This window comes from Brachycentrus maculatus, unplaced genomic scaffold (assembly GCF_059751285.1).
Source record: "Brachycentrus maculatus isolate JH-2025_06_01 unplaced genomic scaffold, ASM5975128v1 h1tg000102l, whole genome shotgun sequence".
Classification (NCBI taxonomy): Eukaryota; Metazoa; Arthropoda; class Insecta; order Trichoptera; family Brachycentridae; genus Brachycentrus; species Brachycentrus maculatus.
In genome coordinates this window covers 363352-381269 of record NW_028280856.1, presented here as the reverse complement: position 1 = coordinate 381269, position 17918 = coordinate 363352, and the positions used below count along the sequence as shown (strand labels likewise).

At 28.8% G+C, this 17918-nt stretch overlaps 1 protein-coding gene across 5 annotated transcripts in view; it reads left to right on the top strand.

Moving 5' to 3' along the window:
- The window catches only part of cpx (synaptic transmission protein complexin), a 561632-nt gene that overhangs the window by 419242 nt on the left and 124472 nt on the right, over positions 1 to 17918 (top strand). The window contains exon 1 of one of the 5 annotated variants that reach the window (XM_088258683.1): positions 17525 to 17765. The exons of the other annotated variants lie outside the window; for them this stretch is intronic. The gene's annotated coding sequence lies outside the window, so the exon portion shown is untranslated. Of the gene's footprint in view, positions 1 to 17524; positions 17766 to 17918 lie in introns of those variants that run through there. 5 annotated transcript variants of the gene reach the window in all.

Genomic DNA, 17918 nt, shown 5'->3' with positions numbered 1-17918 from the left:
TTTGGCTGATTTTGTTAGCCCATATATGAAAAGACACATGTAAATAATGTAGTATTGACTACGACACGCATAAAAAACACATCTACCAATAAGGAAGCGAACCCATACAATACCAGCAATATAGATGGCGCCCATAAAACGGCAAATAAAACTCAAATTTGGGATTGACACGAAAATACTGAGACGTGTTTTCTTAAAATTAATTTTTCTACCGGTTGAAGACTTTACTTTAAAGCTAATAAATACATTAATCAAATTATGTTTTGCATAAAGGGATTTATATTGTAACCAGTCAAAAATGTTATAATTGGTTACATTTGTTTTAAATATATGAATAAATTGACGTTAATTCATTATTGGTTTAACTTTAGCAAAAAGTTTTAAATCTCAAATTTAAATATTTCTTCAACATCATTAAAATATTTATTGATTTGGCATTTTATTTGTAGAACTCCATTTTAATTTATGTATTGATTTTAAATCAAACACAGTATTTTTGAGTCTACTAAGTTGTATTTTATTAAAAAAAACACCAAAGAATTTAATATATTATTAGATTAAAACCAATATTTTTAGCTTTTCCAATTTATTTTTATTTGACCAGCTGGTCAAATAAAAATAAAGTGGAAAAGCTAAAAATATTGGTTTTAATCTAATAATATATTAAAAATGCAATTCCATCACGAAGTGTCAGTGGATAATATAAATCTACTAAAGAATTAATATTGTGATTATTTTTCACCTAGTTATGGCATTTTAAAACGAATGCCGAACTTTGTATTTAATGCCGAACTATATGAAGGAATTACATATTTTTGTTAATAAAATACAACTAAGTAGACTCGAAAAAATGTGTGTTTGATTTAACAATTAATACATAAATCAATAAAATATTTGTGAAGGAAATTCACAAGACCTGCAGAGTATTTATTTATTTTACTTAACATTAAATCACATTGAATTTTGGCAGTTTGCCCACGATTTATCGATCCCTTTATGCAAAATATAAAGTAATTTTTTAACTACTCTAGAGCATAGGTTCCCGAAGTTGACTGGGATCCAACTCTAACAAAAATTTTCATCCATTGGATCCACCTTTTGGCTGTAAGTTTGTCTCAATTTTTAGGAATTATAAATAGGTGAAAAAAATATCATGTTTATCCTTTTTTTAAATTCATGTATACAGTGGAGAGGGCCCATTCAATATTTGCTCACGACCCACTGGTAGGTCGCGACCCATAGTTTGGGAACCATGCTCCAGAGGTTTTGTTTTAAGTAAATATTATTTAATACATTTTTTTTTTAAATGAATGCATCCTTCAATATAACGTCTTTGTTCATAAAAAAGAGAATTATTTGTGTTTTTATTATTTTTAAAAATACTTCAATTTCACAGTTTTTCATTATTAGAAATAGGTATCAAATTGTGGTAGAGTGGATTCGAACCAAGAAACTTTGACTTAAGATTCCGTGACACTAACCACGGTACCACAACCCGACACAAATAATAATCTTAATATGAGATATTTTTCTCGTTTTTTTTTTAATTGATTTTTTTTACAAAATACATATTTAAATTAAACAATATAGTTGGTAAATATACAATACATTTCAAATATAACGTTTCTACTTCTCTAATAAAGTAAATACTTGTGTTTAGAGAGGGAGCTCGTTTATCAATTATTTTTTTTTAAACAAAGGAAATTAAAATTAAAAATAAACAAAGTTAATTTAAAAATTAAAACATTTATTGGTATGGAGTCTAGGTATGGGTGAGTCTTAATTTTTTTTTTCTTTTTATTTTAGTTTTAAAGGTTTGATAATTTTTTTAAGATTCTAAGTTTTCCGGAAGTTTATTATAAAAAATTAATCACGTACGTATAATGGTTTAACCCTGCTGTTGCTCTACATCTGTGCAATATTAAATTAATATAAAATCTAGGTGAAACGCAGTCTCGTTTCTCTCCAGCCACACCGAATATATATTCACTTAACAGCCATTTCCCCGCTCCGTTCGTCTCCTCAATACAATTTAGTTCCGACGCGGATGAATTTAGACAAGTGAAATGTGTAAATTCAATCAATGCGATGTAAGGGAGCAATGCTTCTCTCTTACCCTCTACTTTCCCCACCCTTCCCTGCAAACCACCCCCTCGATCCTCGCTGAATACTTGTCTCTCATCACCCCCGCCTTGAACGTATAAATACATACAAAATCATATGACCCTGTCCCGACCCTCGTTGTAATAAGAATACCCTATTTCGCAGGTTTCTGTGGAGCGAGAACATAAGGAGAAAAAATGCTACTTGAAACAGTAGTAATATAAACAGGATCTTAACTTCTACATCATAAATATTGATATACACATCATTCTACAGTAATTCCTTCTCTTTATAAAATTAATAGACTTTGTTTTCACCACTTTTTTATTCATATAATTCAACCTACCGGTTTCAACAATATATTTATTATTATTAATTTTATAAAGATATTATAAAATGTACCACAAAGTATCTGCGGAAAACATTCAAGAAAAGAAATTCCTTCTCTGTCTAAGTAGCCAAACTAAGAAATGAATTTCCTCTTCTTGTAAAAAATGCACCTTCTCTAATAACTTTCAAGAAACGTCTGAGACATAACTATCTATCATTAGAATCCTAACTGTCTTTCAAACCTCCTCCCTTAGTTTTCCTTCTTCCTCCTTAAAATTTTATTTTTTTTTACAAATGTAAAACCGTTGTAATTTTCTTTTAATGAACTGATGATGGGATGATTATTCTGAACCCTGTAGTCACAAATAAGTGTTTATTAAAAACATAAAGTGAACGATGACTGATAAGGAGAGTTTCTTGAATGTTTTTCGCAGATTCTTTATGGCACATTTTATAAACTTTATGGCATAAATTATTATAATTTTATATTTTTTTATATTTTGAAATCATATTTTCATATGGTGTACGGAGTGCGTGGAAGTTATTGGTAAGGGAAGGGTAATTAACTATGAGTATTCAATGTTTTAAAATTTAGTACATAAACCCTGATGATGACAAGGTTCTTGTCGAAACCGGTTGGATAAAGTGTACCAATAAAAATTGGTTAAAACAAAGTTGTTTTATTTTATAAAATTGATGAGGAGAGTGTTTTGAAATAATACACTAAATATAAACTTTTAATGAGTATTACACTAATGAATGACAAGGAGAATGTAAGAAATGTTATATGTGATAAACTAAACAAATGAATTGTGTGACAAGTAAAAAATACATGTTCTTCTCTTACAATATCTCAAGCAAACACACAACTGACCTGTTTCCCAATAAAAATCAAATTATTTCTGTAAAAATGCAGTGAACCATCCCTTATAACTTCCTCTTTCCATACTGTATCCCTTAACCCCTTTCTACCCGACCGCAGGTTCTATTGCATTAAAGGACCTAATAAGGGACTAATGTGTGATCAAAGACTTCCATTTCAATAATTACGGTGTACCTGAAAAGGTTCTATTTACGACTGAGGCTTAGCGTTTGTGCGAATCAGCTAATAATAGAGCCCGTTTGATATAATGACTAAGCCCAAAATTTGTTTAAATTTAAATTTAATTATATATTTAATACATAATTAATAATAAGCCTACGTTTTCAAAATAATTAAAGACTTGTATAATTAATTTATTTCGTGATTTAACACTAAATTCAAACCGACTGCTTGAAAAATCGTGAGGCTTTAATGTAAATTTAACGATTAATATCATATAATTTATATTTGAAGCACAAACTTTGTGATTTTTATTTTTTTTATTAAAATGTTACTTTGTTTTAAAATCACTATAAATATTTTACTTTTACTTAATTATAATGTCTACCGGTTTCGAAGCTAACCGGTAGACATTATAATTGGGTTATAATAAAATATTTATAGTGATTTAAAAACAAATTTACATATTTATTATAAATATTATATTTATACAGTGGCGTGCAAAGAGTTCTTAATCAGGCTTGGCAGTAGGATTGGTTAAGGATAAGGCAAAGTAGGCATTGGTCGTGTTTATGTATGGAACGCGAGTAGTTTAGGGTAGACACTGCTTTTTTGCCTATATAGAATGCACGGCTCTGTATATATACATATGTATGTATGAGTGTGGGTGCGCGTGTGTATTTCTGAAAATATTTGGTTATTTAAATATGGATATCCTCCAAAATTTGTTTCTTAGAAAAAATTTTGCCTCCCGAATTTATTGTAAAGTTTTTTTTTATTCTAAATTTACGGATTGATCTAAATACCAATTTTAGTATTGTAAAGTTACGACGGGTTTATGAGATAAAAGTTTGACTTTTATTTCAATAGTTTTTATTATCCTAAACTTTGGATAATCGTTGAAAGAACCAAACATATTTTGGTTTATATTACGACAACGATCTTTTTCTGTATGAAAACCCTTTTTCTATTTTTTAATAAGTACCGTCTTTAATTTAATTCATTCACTTTCCTTATTTTAATACATCTTATACTAGTTACGTTGTGTTTCTGCAAAAAACAGACTTAGCTCTTGTGCTTTGATGAAGGACTTATATTCAATGTTTATTGTTTTTACTTAATTAATAATGAAATTAATAGATTTATACTATCCACTGACACTTCGTGATGGAATTGCATTTTTAATATATTATTAGATTAAAACCAATATTTTTAGCTTTTCCACTTTATTTTTATTTGACCAGCGACCGGGTTTCGTCGTTACCTACATCATCAGGCTGGTGATGTCGGTAACGACGTCTGATGATGTCGGTAACGTTTGATTATGTCGGTAACGACGAAACCCGGTCGCTGGTCAAATAAAAATAATTGGAAAAGCTAAAAATATTGGTTTTTATCTAATAATATATTAATAATGAAATTGTTTTTTTCAATAAATTATTATCTTTCATTTTAATACAGAAAAAAGATTTTTTTAATTTCACTAATTGATTCGGCAGTCACTTTGTGATAAAATCTATCCATTTTTATTTAATGTTTTACTTAGTAAATACCACTATTCCTTAAAATCTACTGTGACACGTTTTTCGATGCATTCCGCATCATTTTCAAACACCGTATGTGTTTGAAAATGATGTGGAATGGATCGAAACACGTGTCACAGTAGATTTTAAGAAAAAGTGGTATTTACCAAGTAAAACATTGATTAAAAATGGATTTTTTAGTCTTTGGAAAATAATCATTGCAATCTTTAATATAAAGAATCATACGTAAAATGTTTTTCATATCTTGTTAATTTTAGAACATACTTTCAAAATAAAACTTTTTGGTAAAAGTTTCACAAAGCTCACTGTCTAGTGACTAGTCGGCGTAGGAAACTTTTGAATAATTCATCCGCTGGCTTGCCGAAAAATCTGAGAATTCGTTCAAAATAAACACGAGTTACCACATTTCTATGACCAAATTTGCAAAGCACACCGAACGTTAAAAAAGCGGACATATTTCACGGAATACAGTTTTTCTTCTCCGCAAATGGAATGATATCCAAATTCCCTTTTCTCTCCGTAAATTCTACGGTGCAATATATACATACTTATTCGTACATCAAAAATGTCTTTCTCGTTTATGCATAGAACAATTAAGTATACAGAAAAATGGAAAATTATTTGGCATCTAAATTTTCAATATTCTTAGCCCTGACAATTTAATTGTTGGGTAATTAATATATCCAAAATGAAACACGATTTTTGGATTGAATTCTACTTCTGTTTACATATATGATATGTGACGCGTTTTGTCTTATTAAGACATTATCAAACACGAGCGAGTGTTTGATAATGACTTAATAAAACAAAACGCGTCACATATCATATATGTAAATAAAAATAGAATTCAATCCAAAAACCGTGTTTCATTTTGGATATATTACCCAACAATTCAATATGAAATTCTACCAACCGTCTGCAGTTACAATACCTTGACAATTATTTTTCTTTTTAACGTTTTTTTAGCTTCTTATATTTTATATTTCACAATTTTACATTAAATATTCATATATTCCTAATAACATCCAAAAAAGTCATTTTCAATTTTAAGTTGTACTTAGTAAATACCACTATTTCTTAAAATCTATTGTGACAAATGTTTTGATGCATTCCACATCATTTTCAAAAAGTTATTTTCTCTAGTATCAACGTTTTTAACACTAGTTTTCTTCTGACATATCTATCTGCTAGTTGTACATAACTTTTATACTTTTTCATAGTAAAATACGAATGTACGAATCAATCCTTCGATATACACTAAGTAAAAAATGTGATGATCATTTTTGCACCAAAATGTTACATTTCCATTATAAATGATTTTAAGTAATCAGGAATTCTCGCTTGAAAAATTGTTACGTTTTGGTGAGATTTAATGATTTCATATTGGTTTAACACAGGATTGGTCACGTTTTGTCACAACTTTAATTAAGATTTCGATAGAATACTTGGAAATGTAACTTTATGGTGAGGACCTCCACATTTACTGTGTAGTTATATTATAACATTGCAAAGTTAATAATTTACAGAATAAAACGTCGAGATTTTTAATATGAAGTAGTTTTACTGGATTAAAATTAGATCATTTTGTGATTTTTCAAGTACTATAAAATACCGTGTGATTTTTGTGAATCGATTCCCCATTATTTTTAATTCACAATATGGTAAGCTTTAATTTCACACGCATAATTTTTAACTGATAAAACGAAAATGAAAAATTGTTTCGAACAAATATGAAGCTTCCATAAATTTCGTATATGTAGTGAATATCAAATTTATGGTCGGCTTAAAATTGTATCCGATTTATTTGCTGCCCATTTTATAAACACGCGTTGAGAATTTATCCGTTCGGATGATTTTATGCATATTTGTAATAAAATGTTGGCATTTTAAAGAAATGTATAAATATTTCACAATTTTATCCCATAGCAAACAGCCAAAATTGCCAAATGCTCAAATAGCATATTTCCCGATAGTTTGAATGAACCAAAAAAAATCACATCAAAATATGTAACATTGAAAACATTGCTTTGATCCAATGCAGATATTTTTTTAAACCACTCTTTTTATTAATAATAATAAGAAAGTGGTTTAAAAATAGTTGTTTAATATTATTTTTTGATATCTCATCAAAGATGAAGAAGAATATCGAAGTCTGGTCATTTATAGGGCTGAGGACCGTCATAGGCATGTTTAAGTGATCACTTTACACACGTGTGACATTCATCAATTCTACCCATTATCGACAACCACACTTCTCAAATTCTTGGAAGTTCTATTTATATGAACCAATTTCGAATCGCTTTTCTTGAATTGCTAGAACTTCACTAGAGACATCTATTGGTGTGATGAAAAGAAGGTTTTTATTGGGCAGAAACTCTTTTATTATCCAAATATAGATCCGAATCCTGGATTATAATTACATACATGAGACATTTGAAACTAGCTATTTCGTTTCTTTCTTTTCCATTTAACCAGTTGGAGCCACAACAACAATAATTTTCAATATTAAACATAATTTCAACACTTGCCTTGCGGTATAAAATGATGTGTTGATATTTAATTTACACATATGTGATCTACTAAAATGCGTGATGATTATAAAAAAAGTTAATTACAATTTTTCCATGAGCTTTCATTTATTTGCATTTGTAAAAGGTTAACACGAATTCTCTTGTGGCTCTGCGGTGACATAAAAAACTCTACGATAATTAAAAATGTAAGTAGCCATCACGATTCTGCAGAAAAATAAACATTTTTTAATCTGGTGTCGACAGTGCCTATAAAATCTCTTTCATTAGTACTGAATGTAAATGGTAATGCGTTATGACGATCGTGTTAGATCTTACAGACGTAAGTGAAAAGTGTGAACGTTTTAAAAAGTACGAAATAATAACGTCAAATCGCCAATTTTAGATAAATTTAAAAATTATTAAAGAAAGCGCGTGCTTTTTTACCACTTGAGTTTATTTTGTGACGACTTGTTTCGGAAGCTAAATTTCTATTTTCAGGTCTAAATGTAAACTATTTACACTTAGACCTGAAGATGGAAGCTTAGCTTCCGAAACTAGTTGTCATAAAATATACTCAAGTGGTAGAAAACAAGTGCTTTCTTGAATAATTTTATCATGTCTTACCACGAAGTAAATGCCGAGTAATAATTGAATATAAAAAATTACAAAAAGCGATTCTTTAATGCCCAGCATTCATTAAGTCGCAACTTTATTTTCTCTAAATCCGGATTACATATTGGGTAATTGATTTTTTTCTTAAAATTACGTTTTTGCATTGGAAAAATCAGTTTTTCTTCTGAAAATGATATGGTTTTAAAAAGAAAAGAGTTATTGTAAATAATTAAGTTATTAAAATTTAATTTCGACTTGTTATTATTTTGATATCACTAAAGTCTTTTTTTAAAAATCAAAAGAATCTATAAAATGTTCGGTTTAAACCCTTCTCTTACGGTGCTAAAAACTTACGCGTGCACCGGTGATATGTATTTTGTACACCATATGAAAATGTAATTCAAAAACGGGAAAAATGTGAATATTCCTAAATGTTGCCTTTATTGACCAAAGTTGAAGATAAAATGTATCAATTTTGTAATGCCAGCTCTGTTAAAAATTAAAAGAGAAAAAAATACTTTGCAAGTATCCGCCATAGCTAGCGTAGCGACATGACCACCCTGAATTAAAATGATATCGTCGGAAACAGTATGAAAACGCGGCACTCACGCATACTCTGTGATTTATTTCCGTCGCTGCAAATGAATAACTTTATATTATAAAAGTTTTATGTAACATGTAAAGGTTTTACGAAGGAATACACAAATTGAGCCCGTTTCTATTATATTTTATATTGATATTCTCATTTTTGATGTCAAGTTAGTAAATACATATCACCGGGAGGGGAAGGTTAAATTTGATAAATCCATGTTTAATTTTCGATATACCTGTATGTATGGTATATTAGATTTAATATAATTTGTGAGGTTGTATAATTTCCATTCAGATGTGCATTCAATATGTAGTTGTAGTATTAATTATTCATTTGAACTCCACTATACTATGTGCTGGGAATTAAGCAGTCGTCCGGGTCTCAATTGAGAACTTAATTGAAAACTGATAGGGGAGAACCTTCGCGAGGACGTGGAAGCTTTTACTCCTCAGGGGTGCGTAACTCCACCCTTAAGCTTAAGAAAAATAGTCCCTCAGATTTAAGAAATAAATACAAATGTAAAATTTTAGTAGGTATTTTGATATGTAAATTTAGTTATTTATAGGTTTGGTGTTTAATTTGTTGAACTCCATTTTGATTTATATATAAAATGTTTTAATCAAACACTGTGTATTTTATTGTTAAAAACACATTTAATAAATATTGTTACAATTTTATTTATTGTTTCATCATTAACTTTGTGGTAAGACATGTTACAATGATTAAAGAAAACACTTGTTTTTTACCACTTGAGTTTTATTATAGACTACATGTTTCAGAAGTTAAACTTCCATCATTCAGGTCTGTATAATAATGTTTGTTACAATTGTTTCACCTTCTTATGGCTTATTAGTTTTACAAAATTAAATTCAATTAAGTAGTCTCTGAAATGTCCGCCTCCGTAGTGTAATGGTCAGCATGCTCGGCTACCGTTCTGGAGGTCCCGAGTTCGATTCCCAAGGGTGGTAAAAAAAAATTCACTGTATTGTTTATTCAATATTACCCAGGACTAGTACCTAAAGCGGAGGGCTGATCACCTTTCGTTTATGTGTAAACGATCAAGATAACACTGCGTTTATATGACGCCGTGCCCTATACACCATTGGGTGTGGATAAGGGTTAAAAAAATTTAAAAAAGGCTCTAAAATCAGTGTTTGGTTTAACATTTCATATTTAAATTCACCTCAACTATCATATGAAGCTGCTTTTTTCATTTTGTATTTTTCTCTCTTATTAATTCTATAGTAAAAAAATATTAAAAATGTACGATGAGATGCCAGAAAAGTGTGATCGACCGTGAGCCTTTTAAATCTCAAGCTGCTTTTCCTAATCATACAATATAATACAAAATTAACACACTCCTTATCATTCATCGTTCATTTTGTATAATACAAGGTTTAAAATGTGGTTTTACACAAAGTGAACGATGAATGATAAGGAAAGTGTTATATTACCATACCACAAAGTCAACAATGCTTTTAATATACAAAATATAATTAAATACCATGATTACAATTCGATTTTTTTCTCAGAATGTAAAAATTATATGTTCTTTACTTGTATGATTACTATATCATCAATTTGTAATTAATGTTTTAAATGTTCAAGTACTATCTTCCCTCTGATTGCAAACAGCTATACATGGTATCAATCGTTTTGATCAAGTCTGTTTTTGGTTTGTTTTAAGACTTTGATTTTTGACAATAAACCCGCCTATATATACATAAACATATATACATGTTAACATACATTCATTTAAAAATTCAAAAACAAAATTCGGTGAAGTTCTTTTTACATACGTTTATTGTACTTATTTCTTTTCTCCACATGAAGTTTAATCAAATAAATAACACAAATAATGTTTTATGACATATTTAATACATAAAATATTAATAATCTGGGTGAAAATGTTTTCAACCCCTGCTAGAAGGCTGTGGATATCAACTCCGGCGTCAATTAACTGAATAATGGCTGAAAGAATGCTGAAAGAGGCTATCAAGCCTTCGTCTCATTTGCCCATTTGTATGGCGTGTATCGGGTATTCCTTTAAGTAGTTTTTCTTGTATTTCCGTTCCCCAGAGAAGCCTTATTTCACATGTACGATCATTCGTTCAACTTTAATCCCCTTTGATAATTAGATTTCAGCGATTATAAATGATTTATTGGGTGTGCTAATTAGTCTTAAAGACAAACGTTCAATATCAACTGTTTAAACTATTTTGTCCTTAAAATATTTGGGTAATTTATTATTTAAAAAAATTATGTATAAAGATAAGCATATTATAAATATTACTCTCTTTTTTAAAGGCAATTAATTGAATTCTTCTCTCATTTTTTCTACATTCTTGTATCTATTTTTCTTAAGTACTATTCTCATAGCTTTATTTCGAATAATCTCTTATTTATTTAAATTTTTCATCACTTTTATTAAGATAATAAGTTAAAAATATATATATTGAATGTTTTTCGCAGATACTTTGTGGCTCATTTTGTAATCTTTATAAAAAAGAACTTTTTTTATTTTTAACAAATTTTTATTGAAACTTTTCTCAAACCGGTTTCGACAAGAACCTTGTCATCATCAGGGTTAAACATGTAAAACCCTGATGGTGACAAAGTTCTTGACGAAACCGGTTGAAAAAAATTAAATATACAATTCGAATATATATATATATATATATATATATATATATATATATATATATATATATATATATATATATATATATATATATATATATATATATATATATATATATATATATTTAATCGTACATTACTTTGTATTTTAAGATGCTCAAATTATTACATTTGATTTATATCTTACACTTTTATTTCTACATTTCAATAGAATAATTTCCTAGTCGCATTGTCAATATCATGGTTACGTCTATTGCGCTATCGAGGTTATTTGTTTATCGAAAACTAAATACGGTTTGATAAGGAGCGGTCTCGTTATTGGAATAATTATTTTCGAAACAACTTTCGGCAAACTGCCATGTCACGAAAATTACTTTCATGAAGGCTTTATTCAAAATCCAACGAGGCGGGGAATTGATTTAAGAAACAAAGTTGACGAGGAATTCTCAATTTGCCACGAAATGTAAACATAATCATAAAATAAATGTAATTGTAAACATCCAGTCAGACAAGGTTTTATTCATTTATGTATATATATACATTAAATAATAATAAATCATTATGATGTTTATTTATTAATTTTTAAATCAAACACAAATTTTTGAGTTTACTAAGTTGTATTTTATTAACAAAAACACATAGTGAATTAATATTGTGACAATTGTTTCGCCTAGTTATGGTATTTTCAAACGAATGTCCTCAAACCTTGACAGGCAATTGATGTTCAACTTTATTGTGAGCAATTAAACAGTTTATCGGTTAAAATATAATGAAAAAAAATGTCTTTGATGAATCGAAGAAAATCATATTTGCTACGTGATACGGCTCGCTCGCATACAACAAAATAATAATTAATGGAATATTTTTAGACATTCATCATACTCTCTGGATCTTGCTCCTTTGGACTGCCAATTTTTATGTTCAATATTAAATTTTTAAGAAGAAAAAAATTACATTAAAAAAATTTAAATATTAAATATTTAAAAAAAATAATTACATTAACAATGATGATGTTATAAAATTCGAGTGAAAGATTTTTTTTGCAAATGCAAATGTAAAAAAATGTGAGTGAAAGATTTTTGTTGCAAATGCTTTCAAATCTTACCAGCAAGATAGAAAAAGATCACAGAGAATTAAGGAAAACATATATTCTGATTAAAATTCTTGTTTAAAAAGATATAAAGAAAATTTGGTTTTGTAAATTTAAAACTACATTAATTCCGGGTACCCTGATGTATATAAATATACACAGATTTTTCACTGAAAATTGATTTCTTATAAAAAATGTTTGAATTTTAAAAAAAATATTTATTTCAGCTCTACATATTCCGTCAGTGTAAAAATCTACCTACACCTTTTATTCTTGAGACTAGTAAGTGCTTCAATCGTAAAGTTGGCAAGCCTGTTAATTTGAAATATGGAAGTCTTGGCATTTGCAGGGCTAAAGACCTATCATCGACTTGCTTATGTAATCACTTTTTACACCCGTGTAACGTTCAATATTCTGCCCATGACCAAATAGATATCCTATCTCTTTTATTTAACTGGATTATTTTACATTAATAACCATATAATATTTAAAAGAAAAATAATAAATGTACGCCAAAACAAGTCTCTGGAAAATTTGAAATATAATTATTTTTGACGAATAATTTTATATTCTATGAAATGAAAGCATATGAAAGAGACAATAATTAAAGAATGTAATTCTTTACCGAGTTGTTCCTGCGTATGATTTTTTTTTGTCTTGAAGTAGCTTATTTCTGCTGTTGACAATTAATTTTTTCCCCATTTTGAAATATGTGCGGATAAAATTTAAAATAATACTAATGGAAAACGTGTACGCTGCCTAGAACTTTCTAAATTCATTTATTTCTTCCACATGTATATTTTTACAGAAGTATAATTTATTTTTGATTTTTGTTTTCAGAAATATGAGTACCTACGACAAGTTTATTTAACAATTCTGCGATTTATTTATTTTTATTTAGACAAAAAATTAAGGAATGATCTATTGTAATACTTGGCTGAATTTCAATTTGTTTCAACAGAATTGTTCCATAATTCTATATTTTTTACTTTTAATGATTGACACATCGCACAATACCAGATATCTTTTAAAGGCTGATTTTTCTAATATTTTTATATCTCATACGTAAATAATTTACCAAGCTTATGTTAATTTAAAAAAACTACTGATAACTACCCATGATTGTTGGAGCATAAGTATGTTTGTATCTGATATTTTGTATCGCATTTAAAAATATATAAGATAAGAATAAAAATTAGACTTTATAAAATTGTCAAAAAAAAATTAAGAACTTTTATTTTTGGTACGTTGCTCTATACATGAGCACTCAGATACATAGACTTCCATATTCTTATTCATCTTTGTTGATTCTAATGAAATTGATTTAATATTTTTAAAAAACATCTTGGGGAAACCCAGATTTTTAATTATTTTTTTATCAAAATACCCTAAATTGAATGATACATACCTAAATAAAAATTTGCACGCACTCAAAATATTATCATATAATATATTTAAATTAAATGAAGTACCTCCTTTTTTAACATAAATGGAATCGTTTTTTGTTGCAAAAATATTAGGAATTCACTTGCGAAAATAGTGGAAAATAGCAATTCGATTCATACTCTTGATTCGTGATAGTGTGTACCGCAGATTAAAATCCTGTTTATGGTGTTTCAAGACGCAGGAACTGGACATAAAGGGGATTTTGGTTCAGTCACTTAACTCTTTATTTACTCCACTGTCCATTTTATTCATTGATCCTTTGTTTATCTCTTCAAAAAGAATATTGTGTTACAAGCGCATCCCCAAACACAAGGAAAAGCTCTCTGCCAGGGGTGGGTATTGAATTCAAGCCTTTAGAACAATAGTGTTTAAAGCCTTTCATGCTTTCCAACGGATATATATATATATATATATATATATATATATATATATATATATATATATATATATATATATATATATATATATATATATATATATATATATATATATATATATATATATATATATATATATATATATATATATATATATATATATATATATATATATATATATATATATATATATATATATATATATATATATATATATATATATATATATATATATATATATATATATATATATATGTGTGTATATTTATGTGTGTATGTGTGTGTGTTTTTTTTTATGTACTATTATTTAAATCACAATTTATACATTTTTAGAGCATTTTTTTGCAGAGACTCACCAAGCCACCTTGTGTGTCTTGTCAGTGGAGTTCTTTTTTAATACATTTTTTATTGTTTTTAACGATTTTAACCAAATATAGACACAAAAAAAGAGAAAAAAAAATCAAGAATATAAACATTTTACAATTTTCATAAAACTAACTCGTGATCATTTACCCATAACCTTTATATTTTATATTTTATTTTGGCCTCTAACATCCGTCGTCAACAAATGATATGCAGGATAAAACACTGTTAAATTTCTTACCAAAAAATATCTTCAACACATCTTTTTATTCTTCTATCTGTAATAGTACACCTTAATTGTAAGCCGCCCTTGAGATGATTTTTCACGTTATCGGCTCTTTATAAGTTAGAACTTGTTATTATTATATTATTTCCAAGTTTATCTATAAGATAAGCATGTTCGAAAGTACTAATCAAATTATTACGAATGAAAAAAGAACAATGGACGATGAAAAATCAAAACATCCGGGAGGAAATCAATACATGGGAACAAAATAAAGTTTCAATTAGATAATAAATAATAAAAATACTTTTTAGCATTGAATTTCCAATTTATGAAACAAATTTGTTGTAAATAATACATTGTTATTTGCAAAAGAAATTGTTTCTCCCAAACATCAAATTTCATCAAATAAAGGATCGATTCCCATTCACTTTGGCGTCTGATAAAACAGAAAATTGTTTTCGCATTATTAGCATAAAACCTAATCGTTCTAAGAAATGTACATCACTTCTTTTGTTCATGGGATATCAACCCTTTCGCTCCATCGTAGTGCATGAGTAAGTACTTTACTTTGCAGAATGGTGTTTATACGAAGAAAATCTTAATTGTTTCACAAAACTTACATTTATCTTATTTTTTGACATCTCATCAAAGATGAAGAAGAATATGAAAGTCTGGACATTTATGGACCTAATGACCGTCATATGCTGGTTTAAGTGATCACTTTACACACGTGTAACATTCACCAATTCTACCCATTATTGACAACCACACTACTCTATTTCTTGTAAGTTCTATATATATGAACCAATTTCGAAACTTTGTTCTTGAATCACTAGAACTTCACTAGAGACATCTATTGGTTAGATGAAAAGAAACTTTTTACTGAGCAGAAACTCTTTTATTAATATGTGAGGTCCGAATCCTGGATTATAATCACATACGTGAGAAACGCCAGAAAATTTTATTTTAATTTTTATCATTTTAGCTTATAATTCGACCAGATAATTTATTTACAACATTTTGAGTGTGTATGCTCAGACTTCCATATTCTTCCTCATCTTTGATGAGATGTCAAAAAATAATATGAAAAATACATATATAATTGGAGATAATCCAGATTTGTGAACAAGTATTTGGACAAACTCAAAATGTTGTAATTACATTAATCTAGCTCAGAAAATCTATTTTACGATATTCTATCAATGAATTGTAATTTAGGCACAATTTGGCGATCCAAAGAAATTTTTTTATTCCGTCAGAATCGGAATTTATCACCATTTAGAAGATCAGCCTTTAGAAGTGCAGGCCCTTCACTTTTTTAATGTCATCGGACCATTTTGCCTGGGGCTTGCTATTGTAGGCCACCAGTCAAGCACCTATTTGATCCATTTATCCTCAGACATACGTGTCACATGACCTGCACAGTTCCACTTTTGTTCCGCGATTCTTTGAGCCACATCTGTTTCTTTAGTCTTTTTTTATCCAAACATTTTCTTCGATCCTTAAGGGATTTACAACATTTTGAGTGTGTCCAAATACTTGTATACAAATGTGGATTATCTCCAATTCCAAGAGTATTTTTCATATTATTTTTTTGACATCTCATCAAAGATGAAGAAGAATATGGAAGTCTGGGCATTTACGGGGCTGACGACCGTGATAGGCTGGTTTGAGTGATCACTTTACACATGTGTAATATTCACCAATTCTACCCATCATTGACAACCACACTACTCAAATTCTTGGAAGTTCTATTTATATAAACCAATTTTGAAATATTGTTCTTGAATCACTTAGGGTATATGTTTAACATCTTTCTCTCTACTGTTTTTTGTTACACCCACAAAAGTAGATTATGTAGAAAACTTTAAAAAAATTAAGTTATAAAATGCGTATTATTCTTCGCTTTTCTTTTGAAGTTACCGGATAAATATGATTTCAAGACAAGCGAAGTAGTTTTTTGAATAAGACAGCATGTTTTAATAAAAACGCAAAGATTTTTTTTGAATTGCAATAAATGCGTTACTTCATGTAGAAAAACTAAAAATGGATATTTCTTTTGCATTGTTAAAAAAATTTCGCTATTTTTTTAGTTCAAAAGTTTCCATTTATGAGAAATCAATTATACTAGGGCTTCATAAATAACTCATATTATGAACATTCGATCTTAATTAAATGCTGCAATAAATATATGAAAATGGGGCAGATAATAAAATAATATTTTATTACGAACATGCGCCAGAGTACTCAAACCCCACCCTTAATTTTCACTTGCATTAATATTGCTACGAGGTTCTCCAGTGTAAACGTCAAGAATAGAGCATATCTATTATGCAGGAAAGCTTAAGGCCACAATTTAACAGTGTCCTTAAATAAACCAAAAAGTTCAATAAACCACGACGTCTTGAAACACATTTTTTTCTTGGTGGTTTAAATTTATCACCTGCTCTCAAACGCCGACTGCATCCATCAGAAATCAAGCGCAAAAACCCAACAATAAAAGGAGATCGATCCTTTGCGTGGTTATAGAACGTTTTCAACGCGTATACATATTCTCTTTTGACAAAGTGTCTTAATTTTCCTTTTACCCGGATTTTCTGATTGGAGCCGCACGAGCCTTTTATACGGAGCCGGGTCGTGGAAAAGCTCAGTATCGGCTCGGCCGTCGAGCGGAGTGCACTGTCCCATAGAGCCAGCGGCCGCCCGCGCTTCCCAGCGAGGTTTATCAACCCCCTTTGTACTGCGGAAGCCAACTTCATGCCGAACTAACTGAACGCTCTAGTACATTACTCCGACCAATGGAAATTCTTCGTTTAGTTTGTCCGCAATACGTTCGATTCTCTAAATTCAAATATTTTAATAATTTTCGCGCTTCAGAACGCTAACAGCAGTTAGTATTTTATCCTTACTTATTTGCACTTATTTTTCAAAGAACTTGTAAACTTTTAACTTGTTACCTTACTTAAATTCCATTAAATGATTCGGCAGTCACTTTGTGGTAATATCTATCAATTTTTATTTCAAGTTTTACTTGTTAAACCAA